This window comes from Lactuca sativa, chromosome 5, assembly GCF_002870075.4.
Source record: "Lactuca sativa cultivar Salinas chromosome 5, Lsat_Salinas_v11, whole genome shotgun sequence".
Lineage (NCBI taxonomy): Eukaryota > Viridiplantae > Streptophyta > Magnoliopsida > Asterales > Asteraceae > Lactuca > Lactuca sativa.
The window spans coordinates 90,092,098-90,110,249 of record NC_056627.2 but is presented as its reverse complement, the minus strand read 5'-3'; positions in this window follow the sequence as shown (position 1 = coordinate 90,110,249).

The window sequence follows — 18,152 nt, the reverse complement described above, 5'->3', positions numbered from 1 at the left end:
ATGAAGGATGCTAGTTGTTTTTGTGACTCTTTCATGTGTGATTGGGTTGAAATATATCCCAGGGCTGGGCTTATGATTGTATGTTTGGATTGATGAAACCCCAGGACTGGGCCTATTATTGCATGTTCGGGTTGAAGCATACCCTAGGGTTGGGCCCATGATTGTATGTTGGGTTGGTACATACCCTAAGGCTAGGCCCAACTCTATGTATGGTATGTGGTATTTTCGGGAACTCGCTAAGCTTTGTGCTTATGGTTTTATGTTTATGGTTTCAAGTACTTTCGGTACGAAAAGGGAAGGGCCCGACGTGACTGTACATCTCCCCCTTATGTTTTCGCAATGACTTCTATTTTACTTTGTTGATTTTGATACACTATTTTGTGATGGATTTTATGACACCAATTATATGGATTGATGAATTTGAAGTTGAATAATTTTACCTTTGTTTTTGGGACGTTACAAGTTGGTATCAGATCATTTATTTGAGGGATTATGACACATTTTTGGATGTGTCAGAACTCAAACTGAGGAATTGATAATCTTTTCAAATTAAAAACGCTTTTTCTAAAGATATATTTTTTTACGAAAAAGAGGGTTTTTATGCGTGTAATCAGTCAAGCTCAAGTAAGTGGTTCCCAAAATACCAATATCCATGTGTTATGATTAGTATGCTTTATATGTGAATTTCAAGCTAGAGTATCGTTAAGGATACCATGGGAATCGTATGTTAGAATTGACTAATTTGTGTGAAGCCTTATAGCCTAGGAGAACTGGATGATATATGTTAGTTGGGATTGATATCGGCTCGGTTAATTGCTATGTGTATGCTTTAAACATTGTATACGACTAGGATCATATAGCCCTAGAATGATTGGTTTGACCTTATTTCCAATTCCTCTTCTGGTTGTGGGCTTAAGGTAGAATCATTTAGTCAAATATCTATGTGGTTCCATTTTGTGTACAACTTGCATACATAAAGCAACCAACAATGTTGGATGAAATTCTTAGTCTTTTAGAGGCGGGAAAGTTGAGAATTCCTAGGATTGTCTAGGAAATGCCATAGTAGGATATGTATATTATTTAGCATTGAGATTGTGTGTATAGATTTAGTGGGGTGGCTTAGAGGATTTAGGATGATTTTTTAGGAAAGTACGGATAGGTGGATGGTAGTATTGGGTCCTACTAAAAGCATAGGATCCGTAATCAAGTCAAGGACGGTCTACGAAATTCTAGGGGGCCTGCAGGATGGATGCTCCCTTGAGTTTATTCTTATTGTTTGAATGTTTGTGTCTCAGTTTTGAATATGGTGACCGCTCGAGAAGCAGCTTCTGGTTCTGGTTCTGGCTCTGGTGCCGAACCAGTTGATGAGTGCTTACACGAGTTTATCACCTCGGAGATCATTCACGGTGTCATGGAGGCCACCCCTATGATTTTCGATACCATCAAGGAGGGGATTATGGAGCTTTTGGATTAGAGACTCAAGGCCTTTTGGACAAAGATCATTGCAGGACAGTTAGGAGCACAGACTCCCTCATTTTGGGAGTTCAAGGTCTGTGGAGGTCCAAAGTTCTTTAGGGCTAAGGATCCCGTTGCTAGCCGCTGATGGATTGCTAACATGGAGAATGTTCATAAAATGAGTTTCTGCCAGAGGGGGAAAAATTGGGGTTTGCCTCTTGCTTTTTGAGAGACCGAGCCTGTGACTGGTGGGAGGAAATTATTTGTGCATTGGGATATGCTGTTATGGTGGCCATGACTTGGAAGGAGTTTGTTACGAGATTCCAGGTTGAGTTTGTACCGGCGATTGAGGTGCAACAGCTAGCAAGGGAGTTTCATGACCTTCACCATACTACTAAGACTGTGGTGGACATCATTGCCAAGTTATGAGAGAGGGTTTTGTTGGTTCCGCAGTATGTTGCGGATGAGGAGATGAAGAAGACGAGATACCATGATATGTTGAGGGATGATATCAGAGAGTTTGTGAGCTTTTTGGGGTGCCAGACAATGGATAACATGATTCAGAGAGCCTGAGAATGGGAGATTGAGTTGGAGCATCGAACAAAGTGCAATCCGAAGCAAGTGCAGACAACAAAGGGCCAGGAAAAGAAGCCTAATATTTCTGACTCATATATATTCTGAGTTGCTTCCACTATAACTAGACAGGCCATAAAAAGGCTGACAACCCGAGGCTGATAGGAGGATAAGTAGAGGCGTCTGCACTAACCACCTTGAGGATCACCAATGGCCGCCATGTCAAGGTAGAGACACGTACACTGAAGAGCAGGGCATTTCAGTTGATAGCTGAGGGGGCGAGAGGAGTACCTGATGTGGTTACTAGTATGGCTGCTTACCTCATCCTTTACTATGTTCTTTGTTTATGCTTATATATTATTTAATCATGTAGAGGGACTTTCTTAGTCAATGGTATGACTGCTCATGTCTTGATCAATTCGAGAGCTACCCGATCCTTTGTATCGCTTGCGCTTAGCAAGATATTTATTGATGCTCGATTGTAGATGATCGTTCAGTGAGTGCTTTGAGGGTGTGTTCTGACCCTATTCAGCGACAGATTTTCTATCGATTTGGTTCTAATTCCTCTACGAGGGTTGAAGGTTATCCTAGAGATAGATTAGTTGGGCCCTAATGCGGTTATGATTGACTGAGTACTAGCTAGTAAGAGTACGAACCCCAAGTGGGCCAGAACTGTTATTTGAGGCGTAGGAGCTCAACATGCACCATCCTGTTACTCATGTAAGAGGACCAACATATATCTTCATTAAGGCTGTTATGAGTTTTTGGTTTATGTGACGGATACTTAGGTTGGGGGCACGACGATGTTGAGTGAGATGACCAACGTTCGGTACTTCCCCGCTGTGCTTCCTAAGCAAGGTTCTAAATGGCGTGAGGCATGGCGTGGTGGCAAGGCCAAGCCTCAAGCTTAACGAGCCATGGCGTTTTTTCAAGGCGTGATGTAAGACGGGAATTTTGTATTAATTTAAAATTATATTACCACATAAATATAAATTTATATTAAATATAACTACTTTTAGCAATATTAGTTCAATAACTAATAACAAAAAGTTAACAAAAACCAAAATACTTGTATCTCCGATTAGAAAAGACATAACAAATAGCAAAAAACTATGTCTCAAATGAAAAAACACGCGCCACAACACGCCATAACGCGCCATATCACGCCTTGCCACACGCCACGCCTAACACCAACGTTACAAGGTTTTCGTAACGGCGAAGCCACGCCTCACGCCATGGCGCGCCTTGACGCACACCATGGTGTGCCTTTTAGAACACTGTTCCTAAGGATTTACCTGGAGTGCCTCCTAGGAGACAGGTTGACTTCCAGATTGATTTGCTTCCCGGTGAGGCTCCGATAGCCAAAGCACAATATCGATTAGCGCCCCCAGAGATGCAAGAGTTGTCTACGTAGCTTCAGGAGTTGGTAGATAAGGGGTTTATCAAGCCGAGTAGTTCGCCATGGGATGCATCAAATCTATTCGTGCAGAAGAAGCATGCTTCTCACCGGATATGTATTGACTACCAGGAAATGAATAAGTTAATGGTGAAGGAGGTGAATAAGGTAACAGTGAGGAACCGTTAATCACTCCTAATGATTGATGACTTATTTGAGCAGCTTTAGGATGCATCTTGGTTTGATTTAGGGTCAGGTTACCATCGTGTAAGGGTAAGAGACGAGGATGTGCAAAATATGGCCTTCAGGACTCGTTACGATCATTACAAGTTCATGGCGATGCCTGTTGGACTCACCAACACACCAATAGCATTCATGCATCACATGAACAAGGTGTGCGGATGATGTTGGGTTTGTTTGTGATTGTGTTCAATGATGATATTTTGTTCTACTCTATAACCATGGAGTAGCACGAGGAGCACTTGCAGGGAGGTTTTAGAGACCCTGAGGAGGGAGAGGCTATATGTCAAGTTCTCAAATTGCAAGTTCTAGTTGCATGAGGTGCAGTTTATGTGGCACATCGTCAATCGGGAGGAGTATATTAGTTGATCCGGCCAAGACTAAGGCGGTGATGCGGTGGGAGACCTTGAAGACACCCTCCTATATCCGAAGTTTTCTTAGTTTAGCAGAGTACTATCGGAAATTTATTCAGGACTTCTCTAATATTGTTATACAATTGACCCGCCTGAAGAAGAAGAAGAACGTTACTATTGAATAGGCGTCTAATCAACATGAAACCTTTCGAGGCTCTGATGTAGAGACTATGCAAGGCTTTGATACTCACTCTTCCCAAGGGCATGGCTGATTTTGTGGTTTATTGTGATGCATCGACTTCGGGTTTAGGTACAGTGCTTATGAAGAGAGGCCATGTGATTGGTTATGCTTCGAGGAAACTAAAGCCTCACCAGGTGAATTATTCGATGCAAAATTTGGATATAGGGGTTGTAGTTTTTTCCTTTAAAATATGGAGGCTTTACCTGTATGGGGGGATATATACTATTTTCATTGATCATAAGAAACTTGAAATACTTGATGAATGAGTCGAATTTGAACATGAGGCAACGAAGATGGTTGAATGTGATAAAGGATTATGATTACGAGATTGTGTACCACCCTAGGAAGGCCAATTTTATGGCCGATGCCTTGAGTCGTGTAAGGTCACACCTTATGATCTGATGAGTCAAACACTCTATATATTGACCGCCAGCACCATCAGCACTAGCGTCTCAAGACATTATCAACGCCATCGTGTAGTTATATAATATAATATAATCTTTGTATATTAGGTAGTTATACAGATATGTATAGAATACATAGCAGATCCGATATCTTTGAGATAAGGATCAGTTCTTACTATAGATTAGATACAATCCCTTAATTGAAGGTATATACTAGTATAGATTGGTGTGTGTGTGTGTGTATATATATATATATATATATATATATATATATACACACACACACATACAAATAACATTAGTGTGAAACCCTAGTGTAAGTCTTGGTGACCGTCTTTTTGACAACCCATTTTCTTGGTTAAAATAAACCCTTTTTTGGTGAAAGACAACTTGGGGAATATTTTGTGTTCTTTACTATTTCTATTCTTTATTTGATTATTTGTTTGTTCTTGTTTACTATACTTAAAGTATATGCGATCGATACAAACCTTCAATGGGTATCAGATAAGGTTTTTGATACACTCAAGTAATCATGCCAACTTCCTATAATCTTAAATCAACTACTTGCAACAAGATCCCTCTGTTTAATAAACTTAACTTCACACTTGGAAATCAATTGCCATGGATTCTCTTGAGATCATGGACTTTTACATGCTAAACATCGTCAAAAAAGGTCCCATCGCCATTATAAATCATTCATACAATGAGGGTACATCCGATAGTAAGCTAAAGAAGAAATTTGTGTTGGGATACAATAAGGAAGAGAAAAGGGTGCTGAATCCCGATATAAATGTGAGAGTTTCTATTAGAAACTGACTCCCTTATTCTGCTTATCGTTTGTTTCAAAATTACTCAATTTCTCAAGAGATTTTGATCACACTATCATCTACTTTGAAAAAGAAAACCTCTCAGATGACGACGCTTCGAAAGATAAGTGTCTCATGGCCTAGATCGTTGAATCTCACACTAACGCATCAAAAGACAACGTTAGCACTCTTAACATTGATTATTCTCAAGCTGCTATAGACCTCAAGTCAGAATGGGATGCAACCATAACATATGAGATAGAAAATCTTGTTAACTACACTTTTGTCGAAAACATAAAAAAAAGATGACGCAATTGATTTCTTATGTTTTTATTTATCTATTTCAAAAAAGGAATATCTTCTCTCAAAATTGAGTTCAAAAACTCTAAGAAAAACTCTCATTTTCCGAAAAATATTTTTCTCTTTTAAAAAAGAAAACACTTGTATCTTGCTGACCAACAATTTTCTTCACTCTGAAAAATAAAAAGTTGTTGATCATGCTAGAAACATTCAACTTGTTTTAAAAAATTAGGCTTCTTCTCACTATAATGTCACAAGCATTATTAATGCTCAAATTCGAGATTAGTGAGAGAAAATTCTTGAATACAATATAGGAGGTGTTGTCTCCGTAAAAAAAAAAGCGTTGACATTAAACAAATCTTCTATAAAGCTGATTGTTTAGAAAAAGACTTTAAGAGTAGATTTGTAAGCACTCATTTTATAAATCAAACTTTAATTGATACTTATTGCTCCACTGACTCTAAATGTATCAGAAAATGTGTTTCTCAATTATCTGCTCTTGACCCATCCCGCCAACCTTCTCATCATGAGTATGTTTTACCTTCTACTATGATTTTGCTAAAATTTCCTATATCTAATGGTGAAGTTCATTCGGTAAATGAAATTCTTAGAAGTTTTCCTCAGTGATCCGTTAGCAAATCTGAACCTAGATATCGATCAAAGTCATGTATTTCTGATGACTCCTCAATGTCTCATAAGCCTCATGACAAGGTATCATTTGAGCATACCATCGAAGACATTCCTTGTTCCAAAACTAAAACAAGAACTTTTAAACAAATAATCAAAGTTCTTCGAATCCAGTAGTTGAAAAGAAATCAAAATCTAATGTTAAAGGAAAGAATCCTGGAATCAAAGTTTGTTATCGATGTGATGATGCTTTTCATAAAGCCAATGAGTGCACTTTTGAAAAGAGTTCCATTCGCGCTGATAACATCATGATTCAAAATGATAAGTGGATCAAAAAGGGAAACTCTTTAAATTTTCTCCCTAATGATTGTTATAATATCTTTTCTTAAGTGAGCCATTGCAAGGTGGGTTTGTGTATATTAACTGTATATTTTAGTTTTAGGGTAAATAACATATTTGGTATCTAGGTAGTTGTAACATCCGGATTTCCAAGTAAATTATTTATTCATTTATTTTTGGAGATTTTGAGAGGGACTCGGCGAGTTGATGCTTCGACTCACCGAGTAGAGCCGCAAATTCCATTCGGGTTAATGACCGGACTCGGCGAGTCGACTAGTGGACTCGGCGATTCCATGCTATTTAATGAAGCCCTAATTCGTGGGGATTGAGACCTATTTAAAGGCCCTTATGGCCTTCATTTGTGGATACCAGTTGATAGAGAGAAACCCAAGAGTGTGTGAACGTTTTGAGAGAGAAAGGAAGCCATTTTTGATCCTTGTGTGGGTGTTTTTGAGAGAAGAAGGTGGCCAAGGAAAGAGGAAACTGAAGAGGGTGCTAATCTATGGATTTCAGAGCTTAGGGACTTCATCTTGAGGTAAATATTTGATCCTCTTTTAGTTTTGGTGTAAGCTTTGAGAGTTAGGGTTTCTAGCCCCCTTTTAGAGTATGATTTGTGAAGCAATTTGTCCCTTCTTGTGTTGAGGCTTCGAATTTGGATCCAAAGAGGTCCAGAGACCTTAACTTCTTGATCTTTATGGGTGTCATGGAGAGTTATGAGCTTAGGGTGGCATATTGAGGCCATTTCTTCAAATAGAGCCATTGGGTCTTTGCATGGCATCAAGATCCAAACTTTACTTTTTTATTATGATCAAGGAGGGCAGATCTATGGGTTAGAGGAACAGATCTGACCTCAAGAGGTCATTTCTATTGAGCATGGCATGAACTCGCTGAGTCCCAAGAACAGACTCAACGAGTAGGGCTAGGGTTTCCCGTAGTTCACTTAGTGAGTAACTTGCTTAGTTGGGGGAATGACTCGGTGATTTGGGGGAAATAGAGGACTGGAGTTCAAGGCGGAACTCGCCGAGTTCATCATGGGACTCGGTGAGTTGAGTCGGGGTGGTCCCACGATTCATGTCAGGTGTAAACTGTCGAGCAGGGGAAAGGCTCGACGTGTCATGAGAGGCTAGAGAGATAGTGGACACGTGTAGACTCGCTGAGTCGCCCAAGTGCACTCAACGAGTCGCGTCAAAGTTTGACTGTTGACTTTTGTTGACTTTTAGGGTTTGGTCAACAATGGGGTCTTTGAGTCAAGAGAGGGGTAAAATGGTCTTTTACCCTTCTGAGGGTGCCAAGGGAGGGTTGAGTCTAGTCTCGAGAGTTATATTTATGAGAGTATTTACTTTATGTGATTAGGCGGAGGCTAGATCGTACTACTACCGAGTCAGAGATTTACCGAGACATCTGAGGTGAGTCTTCTCACTATACTTTACCTAGAGTGGTAACAGAGTTATGTGACAGTGTATTTTAGAGTTATGTGCCAGTGTATTTGTATGCTATTTATGTGTTGAGATTTATTGTGATATGTGATATGCATGATTCAGATTTATCAGAGTTAGGACCAGTAGGTCCATAGAGTTAGGACCTTTGGGTCCATAGAGTTAAGGCCAGAGGGCCCACAGAGAGTTGGGACTGGAGGGTCCCACTGAGACACACTGAATAGAGGGTCATAAGAGTATAGCCTTGAGTGGCTAATATGTGTTAGAGTGGTATTTTGGGGAACTCACTAAGCATTTATGCTTACAGTGTTATGTGTTATGTGTTTCAGGTTCCAGTGACGATCGTGGGAAGGCGCTGACATGATTATCGAGTGCGCAGTCCAAGTAAGAATCCTTAGAGTACTAAGGAACAAGTAGTGTGGAGTTATCGAGTGTGATTATACTCGAGTGAGTCCCTAATATTCTTATGTTTTATTTCAGAGGGAGATCATAGTAGGGACACGCCATACACCAGAGAGCAATGGTACGAGTGATGCGGAGATTCGTAGGATCATTCATGAGGAGGTGGCTGCAGCCATTAGGGCAGAGATACCAGAGATGTCCGGGTCTATCAAGACCACTCTGATAGAGACATTTGACGAGAGATACGCTGCTCTTTCTAAGGATGCTGTTGTTGCGGCCACTGCAGCTGTAGCTGCGACTACGCTGTAGGGTGGTGATGCATTGCTGTTCCGAGAATTCAGCAACACGAAACCACCAGAGTTTGATGGGACCGAGGACCTGATTGCAGCGATGAGGTGGATATCAGACATAGAGGGGTGTTTCTTTACTTGCTCATCTCCATAGCATTAGAGAGTCCGGTTCACGTTGATCCAGCTTCGCTTGGGAGTGCAGGATTGGTGGAAGTTTCTAGCAGCACACTATACGCCTGCTGAGCTTACTACAGTAACCTGCTAGAGGTTCACTGCTATGTTCCGAGATGAGTACGTTCCTCAGGTGGAGAGGGAGCGGTTGGCATAGGAGTTTCTGACCCTCAAGCAGGGTACCGAGTCTGTTACAGTGATTACACGGATGTTCCATGAGAGGGCGATGTTCTGCCCAGAGCACGTGTCCTCCGAGCAGGCACGTATGAGCTGATACCTGAGTGTGTTGAGGAGCGATAAACGATAGTTAGTGGTGAAATCGACGTACCGGACATTTTCTGAGCTTCAGGAAAATGCCTGGAAGAGGGAGATAGAGCTGAAGACCCAGGCTAGGGAGGAGGTTCAGTCTCAAGGAAGGGATCGACGACCGGCACAGTCCCAACCGGTAGCCAAGCGGGCCAAGCCCGTTGATTCGAGATCTGGGAGCCACAAGGGCAGCACTTGCGGCATGTGCGACAAGAGCCACAATGGGGTGTGTAGAGTAGGGTCTTGCTACAAATGTGGCAAGGAGGGGAATATGGCCAAGGATTGCCCCAAGGGGTTTACAGTATGTTTTCACTGCAACCAGACCGGACACCAGAAGGCAGAGTGTCCACAGTTAAGAGGGATAGCGCAGGGAGCATCTCAGGGATCTGCCCCTGCTACAGTGAGAGCTACAGACAGCCGGCCCGCGAAGGCCGAGGCACCGAAGACACGAGGGAGAGCCTTCCAGTTGACTGCAGAAGTGGTCCGCGCAGTGCCTGATGTCATGGCTGGTATGTATTCTTTCATGTATTTTTTTATGTTGAGATATTGTGCTTATATTATGATATGCGTAGGTACTTTTCTTGTGACTTCTGTACCTGCCTTAGTGTTATTTGACTCAGGTGCGAGTCGATCGGGAGGCGTTGAGTCGACCTCTGAGAGTTTCCATAGCTGACGAGCGAGCGGTGTATGCCACAGAGGTGATTCGAGGTTGTGTACTTGAGATTTTCGGAGTGGAGTTTCCAACTGACTTAGTCCCTATCGCGATGGGAGATGTCTGTGTCATCGTGGGCATGGACTGGCTGAGCAGATTTAGAGCAGTTATCGACTGCCAGCGACAGCTGGTGACCATACGAGACCCTAGTGGGGGAGTTCTTACGGTATACGGCAAGGGTACACGTTCTGGGTCAACATTTTGTTTGTCCTCTAGAGCGAGGCAGAGTCTACAGTAGGGCTGTAAAGGGTTTGTGGCGTTTGTGATGGATACGAGGGTTGATTCAGACAGAAAGAGGTCAATTGATGAGGTTCCGATAGTGCGTGAGTTCCCCGATGTATTTCCGGAGGAGTTGTCGGGTGTGCCTCCCGAGAGGCAGGTAGAGTTCAGTATCGATTTGGTTCCGGGGCTGCACCTATCGCCAAGGCGCCCTATCGCCTTGCACCTCCAGAGATGTAGGAGTTATCCTCGCAGCTTCAGGAGCTGCTGGGGAAAGGGTTTATTCGGCCGAGCAGTTCTCTGTGGGGAGCGCCTATTCTTTTTGTCAAGAAAAAGGATGGTTCGCACCGGATTTGCATTGATTACCGGGAGTTGAACAAGTTGACGGTCAAGAACCGTTACCCGTTGCCGTCGATAGACGATTTGTTCGATCAGTTACAGGGATCATCTTGGTTCTCCAAGATCGATTTGAGGTCTGGATATCATCAGGTGAGGGTGCAAGATGAGGATATCCAGAAGACAGCGTTCAGGACTCGTTACGGGCATTACGAGTTCGTGGTGATGCCTTTCGGGCTCACCAATGCACCGGCGGTGTTCATGGATCTCATGAACAGAGTGTGCGGGCCGATGTTGGATCGCTCGGTGATCTTGTTCATCGACGACATATTGGTGTATTCGAGGTCCATAGAGCAGCATGAGGAGCATCTGAGAGAGATCCTCGGAGTTTTGAGATTGGAGAGGCTTTATGCCAAATTCTCCAAGTGTGATTTCTGGTTACGAGAGGTCCGGTTCTTAGGGCACCCCGTTAACCAGAAAGGGATATTGGTCCATCTATCGAATATCGAGGCAGTGATGAGTTGGGAGGTGCCGAGATCACCTACCGAGATCAGGAGTTTCCTAGGGTTGGCTGGTTACTATCAGAGATTTATTAGGGATTTCTCCAAGATCGTCGTGCCATTCACCAAGTTGACCCAGAAGGGTGTTGCCTTTTCATGGGCCCCAGAGCAGCAGGCCTCCTTCGAGACATTTCGCCAGAGACTATGCGAAGCCCCGGGGTTAGCCCTTCCGGAGGGGATGGAGGACTTCGTAGTGTATTGAGACGCGTGGATATCAGGGTTGGGAGCGGTGCTTATGCAGAGAGGGCATGTGATAGCGTATGCATCGAGGCATCTGAAACCTCATGAGTCGAGGTATCCCACCCATGATCTGGAGCTGGGGGCAGTGGGGTTCGCCCTCAATATCTGGCGTCACTATCTGTATGGGTATCCTAACCTGCATATGCACCAGAGGAGATAGTTGGATGTGGTAAAGGATTACGACTTCGAGATTCTGTACCACCCGGGCAAGGCTAATGTGGTAGCCGATGCCCTGAGTCGTAGGGCGGAGGGCGCCCCAATGCGAGATGTTTGCATGAGATTGACATTGATGACTCTAGTATTGGACACCATTCGTGGGGCCCAGGCTGAGGCCGTGAGACCAGAGAACCGTAAGAGAGAGCGGGTTATCGGGCAGGTATTGGAGTTCGTTATCGGTAGCCGAGGGCTTATGACACTTCAGGGTCGGATTTGGGTACCGTTTGTGGGCGGAACGCGTACCATTTTGATGGAGGAGGCGCATCAATCGAGGTTCTCGATCCATCCCGAGGCCACAAAGATGTATTTGGACCTGAAGAGAAAGTATTGGTGGCCCTATATGAAGAGGGATGTCGCATGGTTTGTGGAGAGATGCTTGACCTGTCGCAGGGTTAAGGCCGAGCACCAGCATCCACATGGTAAGCTGCAGCCATTAGAGATTCCCGAGTGGAAATGGGAACAGGTTACCATGGATTTCATCACCAAATTGTCGAGGACTACGAGAGGTGTCGATACAATTTGGGTGATTATGGATAGGCTGACGAAGAGTGCCCACTTTCTTGCTATTAGTGAGAGCTCTTCTGCTAAGAGGCTGGCAGAGTTGTATGTGAGATAGGTGGTATCGCTGCATGGAGTACCGGTCTCGATTGTTTCAGATCGAGATGTGCGTTTCACTTCTAGGTTCTGGAAGAAATTTCATGAGGAATTGGGTACGAGGCTGCATTTTAGTACCACATACCACCCACAGACTGACGGGCAGAGTGAGCGGACGATTCGGATGCTCGAAGACATGCTTCGGGCATGTGTACTGGACTTCGGAGGGAGTTGGGATATGTACTTACCCCTGGCTGAGTTCTCCTATAACAACAGCCATCATTCGAGCATCGGTGTGCCACCCTTTAAGCTGTTGTATGGGAGGAGGTGTCGGACCCCCATTTGCTGGGGAGAGGTAGGGAAACGTGTGATGGGTAGTACAGAGATTGTGCTTCAGACGACCGAGCAAATTCAGCAGGTCAGACAGAGGTTGCTGATGGCTTAGAGCCTTTAGAAGAGTTATGCGGATAGACGACAGTCAGAGCTCAAGTTCTAGGTCGGTGACTTCGCACTCCTGAAGGTATCTCCTTGGAAAGGAGTGATCTGGTTCAGGAAGAGGGGCAAGCTGGGACCCCGGTATATTGGTCCATTTCCAGTGATTGCGAGGGTAGGCCGGGTAGCCTACCGGTTGGAACTACCTGCAGAGTTGTGCCAGATTCATGACACCTTTCACGTTTCGTAGCTGAGGAAGTGTATTGTCGACGAGTCAGCAATGGTACCATTAGAGGATATCTAGGTGGATGCGAGCCTGAACTATGGTGAGAGACCGGTTGCGATTATGGATTGGAAGATCAAGGTTTTGAGGAACAAGGAAGTGCCCCTAGTGCAGGTCCAGTGGCAACATTGGAAAGGGTTCGAGCTGACTTGGGAGCCGGAGCGAGAGATGCGTGAGCAATATCCAAAGCTGTTTGCAGAGTAAGACTTTGAGGACGAAGTCTGATTCTAGTGAGGGAGAATTGTAACATACGGATTTCCAGGTACATTATTTATTCATTTATTTTTGGAGATTTTGAGAGGGACTCAACGAGTTGATGCTTAGACTCACCGAGTAGAGTCGCAAATTCCATCCGGGTTATGTTTAATGAAGCCCTAATTCCCGGGGATTGAGACCTATTTAAAGGCCCTTATGGCCTTCATTTGTGGCTGCCAGTTGATAGAGAGAAACCCCAGAGTGTGTGAACGTTTTGAGAGAGAAAGGAAGCCATTTTTGATCCTTGTGTGGGTGTTTTTGAGAGAAGAAGGTGGCCAAGGCAAGAGGAAACTGAAGAGGGTGCTAATCTATGGATTTCAGAGCTTAGGGACTTCATCTTGAGGTAAATATTTGATCCTCTTTTAGTTTTGGTGTAAGCTTTGAGAGTTAGGGTTTCTAGCCCCCTTTTAGAGTATGATTTGTGAAGCAATTTGTCCCTTCTTGTGTTGAGGCTTCGAATTTGGATCCAAAGAGGTCCAGAGACCTTAACTTCTTGATCTTTATGGGTGTCATGGAGAGTTATGAGCTTAGGGTGGCATATTGAGGCCATTTCTTCAAATAGAGCCATTGGGTCTTTGCATGGCATCAAGATCCAAACTTTACTTTTTTATTATGATCAAGGAGGGCAGATCTATGGGTTAGAGGAACAGATCTGACCTCAGGAGGTCATTTATGTTGAGCATGGCATGAACTCGCCGAGTCCCAAGAACAGACTCGACGAGTAGGGCTAGGGTTTCCTGTAGTTCAGTTAGTGAGTAACTTGCCGAGTTGGGGGAATGACTCGGTGATTCCGGGGAAATAGAGGACTGGAGTTCAAGGTGGAACTCGCCGAGTTCTTCATGGGACTCGGCGAGTTGAGTCGGGGTGGCCCCACGATTCATGCCAGCTGTAAACTGTCGAGCAGGGGAAAGGCTAGACGTGTCATGAGAGACTAGAGAGATAGTGGACACGTGTAGACTCGCCGAGTCGCCAAAGTGCACTCGACGAGTCGCGTCAAAGTTTGACCGTTGACTTTTGTTGACTTTTAGGGTTTGGTCAACAATGGGGTCTTTGAGTCAAGAGAGGGGTAAAATGGTCTTTTACCCTTCTGAGGGTACCAATAGAGGGTTGAGTCTAGTCTTGAGAGTTATATTAATGAGAGTATTTACTTTATGTGATTAGGTGGAGGCTAGACTGTATTACCACTGAGTCAGAGATTTATTGAGACATCTGAGGTGAGTCTTCTCACTATACTTTACCTAGAGTGGTAACAGAGTTATGTGACAGTGTATTTTAGAGTTATGTGCGAGTGTATTTGTATGCTATTTATGTGTTGAGATTTATTGTGATATGTGATATGCATGATTTTGATTTATCAGAGTTAGGACCAGTGGGTCCATAGAGTTAGGACCTTTGGATCCATAGAGTTAGGGCAAGAGGGCCCACAGAGAGTTGGGACTGGAGGGTCCCACTGAGACACACTGACCAGAGGGTCATCAGAGTATAGCCTTGAGTGGCTAATATGTGTTAGAGTGGTATTTTGGGGAACTCACTAAGCGTCTATGCTTACAGTGTTATGTGTTATGTGTTTCAAGTACCAGTGACGATCGCGGGAAGGCGCTGACATGATCTGTACACACACACCCGTGGAGTTTATTATGATTTGATCTTGGGAATTGTAATGAGATAATGTTGATACAAGTTTTTCTTGAAAGTGTTTATGAATGAATTTATATGGTTTTAAAAAATGAAAAATTGTCTTAATTTTTACGGTGTTACAATAGTGGTTGCTCTAGACATATGATCGGATTCAAGTCTCTTCTGGAAGAATTCATAGAGAAGGATGGTCCTACTGTTGCATATGGAGATAATGGCAAGAGAGGTACAAAGGGATATGGATCCATCAAGTGCAATTCTAATGTATTCAAGAATGTCTATTGTGTGAAAGGTCTTCAACATAATCTCATTTCAATAAGCCAATTGTGTGTCACTGGCTATGAAGTTTTATTCAGCAAGAGAGAAGGAAAAGTTGTTGATCAAAAGAAAGCCACTGTTCTACCTGAAAATCGACAGAATGACATTTATTTTTTGGATATGTTTTTTGAAGATAACACTCTTCGTCAGTGCTTCTTCCCTCGTGCTCATTCTTATCTAAATTGGTTGTGGTACAGAGGTTATTTCATTTAAATTTCAAGAACATATAAAATATTTTTTTGAATCAGCTTGTAAGAGGAGTTCCTAAAATGCAATTTGTCAAAGATAAGTTATGCTTAACATGTGAAAAAAGAAAGAAAACCAATTCTTCCTTCAAGCCAAAGTCTTGTTCTTCTATTATTAAACCACTTCATCTCCACTATATGGATCTTTTTGGACCGGTCCCGATTAAGTCAAGAGCTGATAAGAAGTATACTCTCTTTATTGTGGATAATTTTTCAAGATTTATCTGGGTAGTCTTTTTAAGAAAGAAAAGTCACGCTGCTGATGAAATCATTTCTCTTATTAAGCAATGGGAAGTTCTCTATGGTCATAAAGTTAGGCAATACATAGTGATTATAGAATTGAATTTAGAAACTCCTACCTAGAAAAATTTTGCTCAATCTCAGGAATTTCTCAGAACTTGTCTGTTGTTAGAACTCCCTAACAAAATGGAATTGCTGGAAGAAGAAATATAACTCTTATTGAAGCTGGAAGAACTATGATTGTTGAAGCCGGTCTTCCTTTATCATTTTGGGCTGAAGTTGTCAACACAACTTGTTATACCAAAAACTGGTCTACCATTGTTAAGCATCATGGGAAAACTGCCTATGAGCTGCTTAAGGGAAGGAAACCAGACATTTCTTACTTTCGTGTATTGAGATGTGTTTGTTACATTTTGAATCAAAGAGATAAATGTTCTAACTTTGAAGATAAACTTGATGAAGGAGTGTTTCTAGGTTACTCTAGTGTATCCAAGGCCTTCAGGGTATACAATCTTTCAAGACAAAGTGTTGAGGAAACTGCTCAAGTCACTTTCAATGAAGACTCATTCATTCATGATCAGATTGATCGTCCTTCATCAATACTGAATGATCTTACTTACAGTCCTTCAGAACCTATTCCCGAATTATTGAAAAATGAAAATGAGCTTGTTGTTCCCAATGGTGATCAACTTATCAGTTTCCAACCTATCTATAAAAATTATCATGCCATTTATGAAGAAGCTGAGCCATCTAATTAGGAAGATTTTGTTTAAGTAATACGAATGAAGGCTCTAATCTTATAGTTCTTCGAGATCATCCTGAATCTCAAATGATTAGAGATGTAAATTTTGGAATTCTCACTCATAGCAAAGTCAGTAGCAACTATTGCATGTTTGTGAACTTTGTCTCAATGATTGAACCAAAGAAAATTATTGATGCCCGGAAAGAAGTTGAATGGATCAAGGCTATGTAGGATGAGTTAAATGAATTTGAACGTCAATGTGTATGGACTCTTGTTCCCAAGCTTCAAGAAAAAACTATCATTGGTACGCGATGAGTATTCAAAAACAAGATGGATGAAGATGAGATTGTCATAAGAAACAAAGCATGACTTGTTGCTCAAGATTTTTGTCAAATGGACGGGTTAGACTATGATGAAACATTTGCTCTTATTGCTAGACTTGAAGCAATTCGGCTGTTTCTTTCTTTTGCTTCCTCCAAGAACTTCAAAGTCTATCAAATAGACATTAGGAATTCTCTCTTACACAAATTTCTTCAAGAAGAAGTATTTTTAAAGCAACCTCCAAGGTTTGAAAGTCAGTATTTTCTAAATCATGTATATCTTCTTAATAAAGCAGTCTATGGTTTAAAGCATACACCTAGAGCATGGTATGATACATTGACAAGCTATCTTCTTGCAAGTTGATACAAACGAGGAAAGTCTGACAGCACTTTGTTAATCAAACATTCAGGATACCACATCATTCTTGCTCAAGTATATGTTGATCATATCATTTTCGGATCTACTAATGAGAAATTAAGTTCAAAATTCGCTAAGATCATGGCTAAGAATTTTAAGATGAGCATGATGGGAAAACTAATTTTCTTTTTAGATTTGTAGGTTAAACAACTAGCCGACGGTATTTTTGTTTATCAAGCTAAATATATTGAAAATATGCTAAATAAGTTTGGTTTTTCTTATTGCAAGCCAGTAAAGACTCTAATGTCCTCTTCAGCATCTATTGACGCTAATCCAACGGGCTTTGACGTTAATGCAACTCTATATTGAGGAATGATATGATCATGTTTACAACTGGCATTTTAGCTAGGAAATTGTATTCTCATGAAAACATCATCTATTGTAAGGCTTGTACTCTAAGTGAATATCATACCCTATGTTCAATCAACGTCATCTACTTGAATCCAAACTCTTGAATGAAGGTCAAAACCTAATACAATTCATCTCATATGTTCAACTAAGGGTTGGAAACCCTAGAAATCCCAGCTGAAGTTCATTATGGACTAGGATTCTCTTATTAGGCCTAAGGGACCAATAAATCATCAACTCATCAATCTATAACATTTTGGCCATTTGGGCCTAGAATGATTCTTTCTACCTCCAATGGACCATGATGTGTCATAAACGCTTTAATTAACCTTAATGGGCCATAAACCCATTCCTTTTGTTTTTTTACCATTTTGGGCCGTGAACCTTCTTAAAGGCCCAATGGGCCGAAAACCTATTATGGGGCTTCATGAATTCGATCAAGTTAAGAGAAGGCCCAAATTCCCTCAATTCCTTTCTCTTAAGCCCAAATTCTAGGCCCATTATGCTTATTAGACAAAAAAAGGGAAAACAAGATAAATTGTGCACTTGTCGCCTCTTTATTGCATGGTGGATCTCCATGGACATCACTATACTCCCTTTCTCTCCTTGCTTCTTCTTATTCTCGGCCAACACACCTCACACCACCCTCATTCTCTCAAAAATCTTTCAAGAAAACTCTCTCAAAACACTAAAGAACATC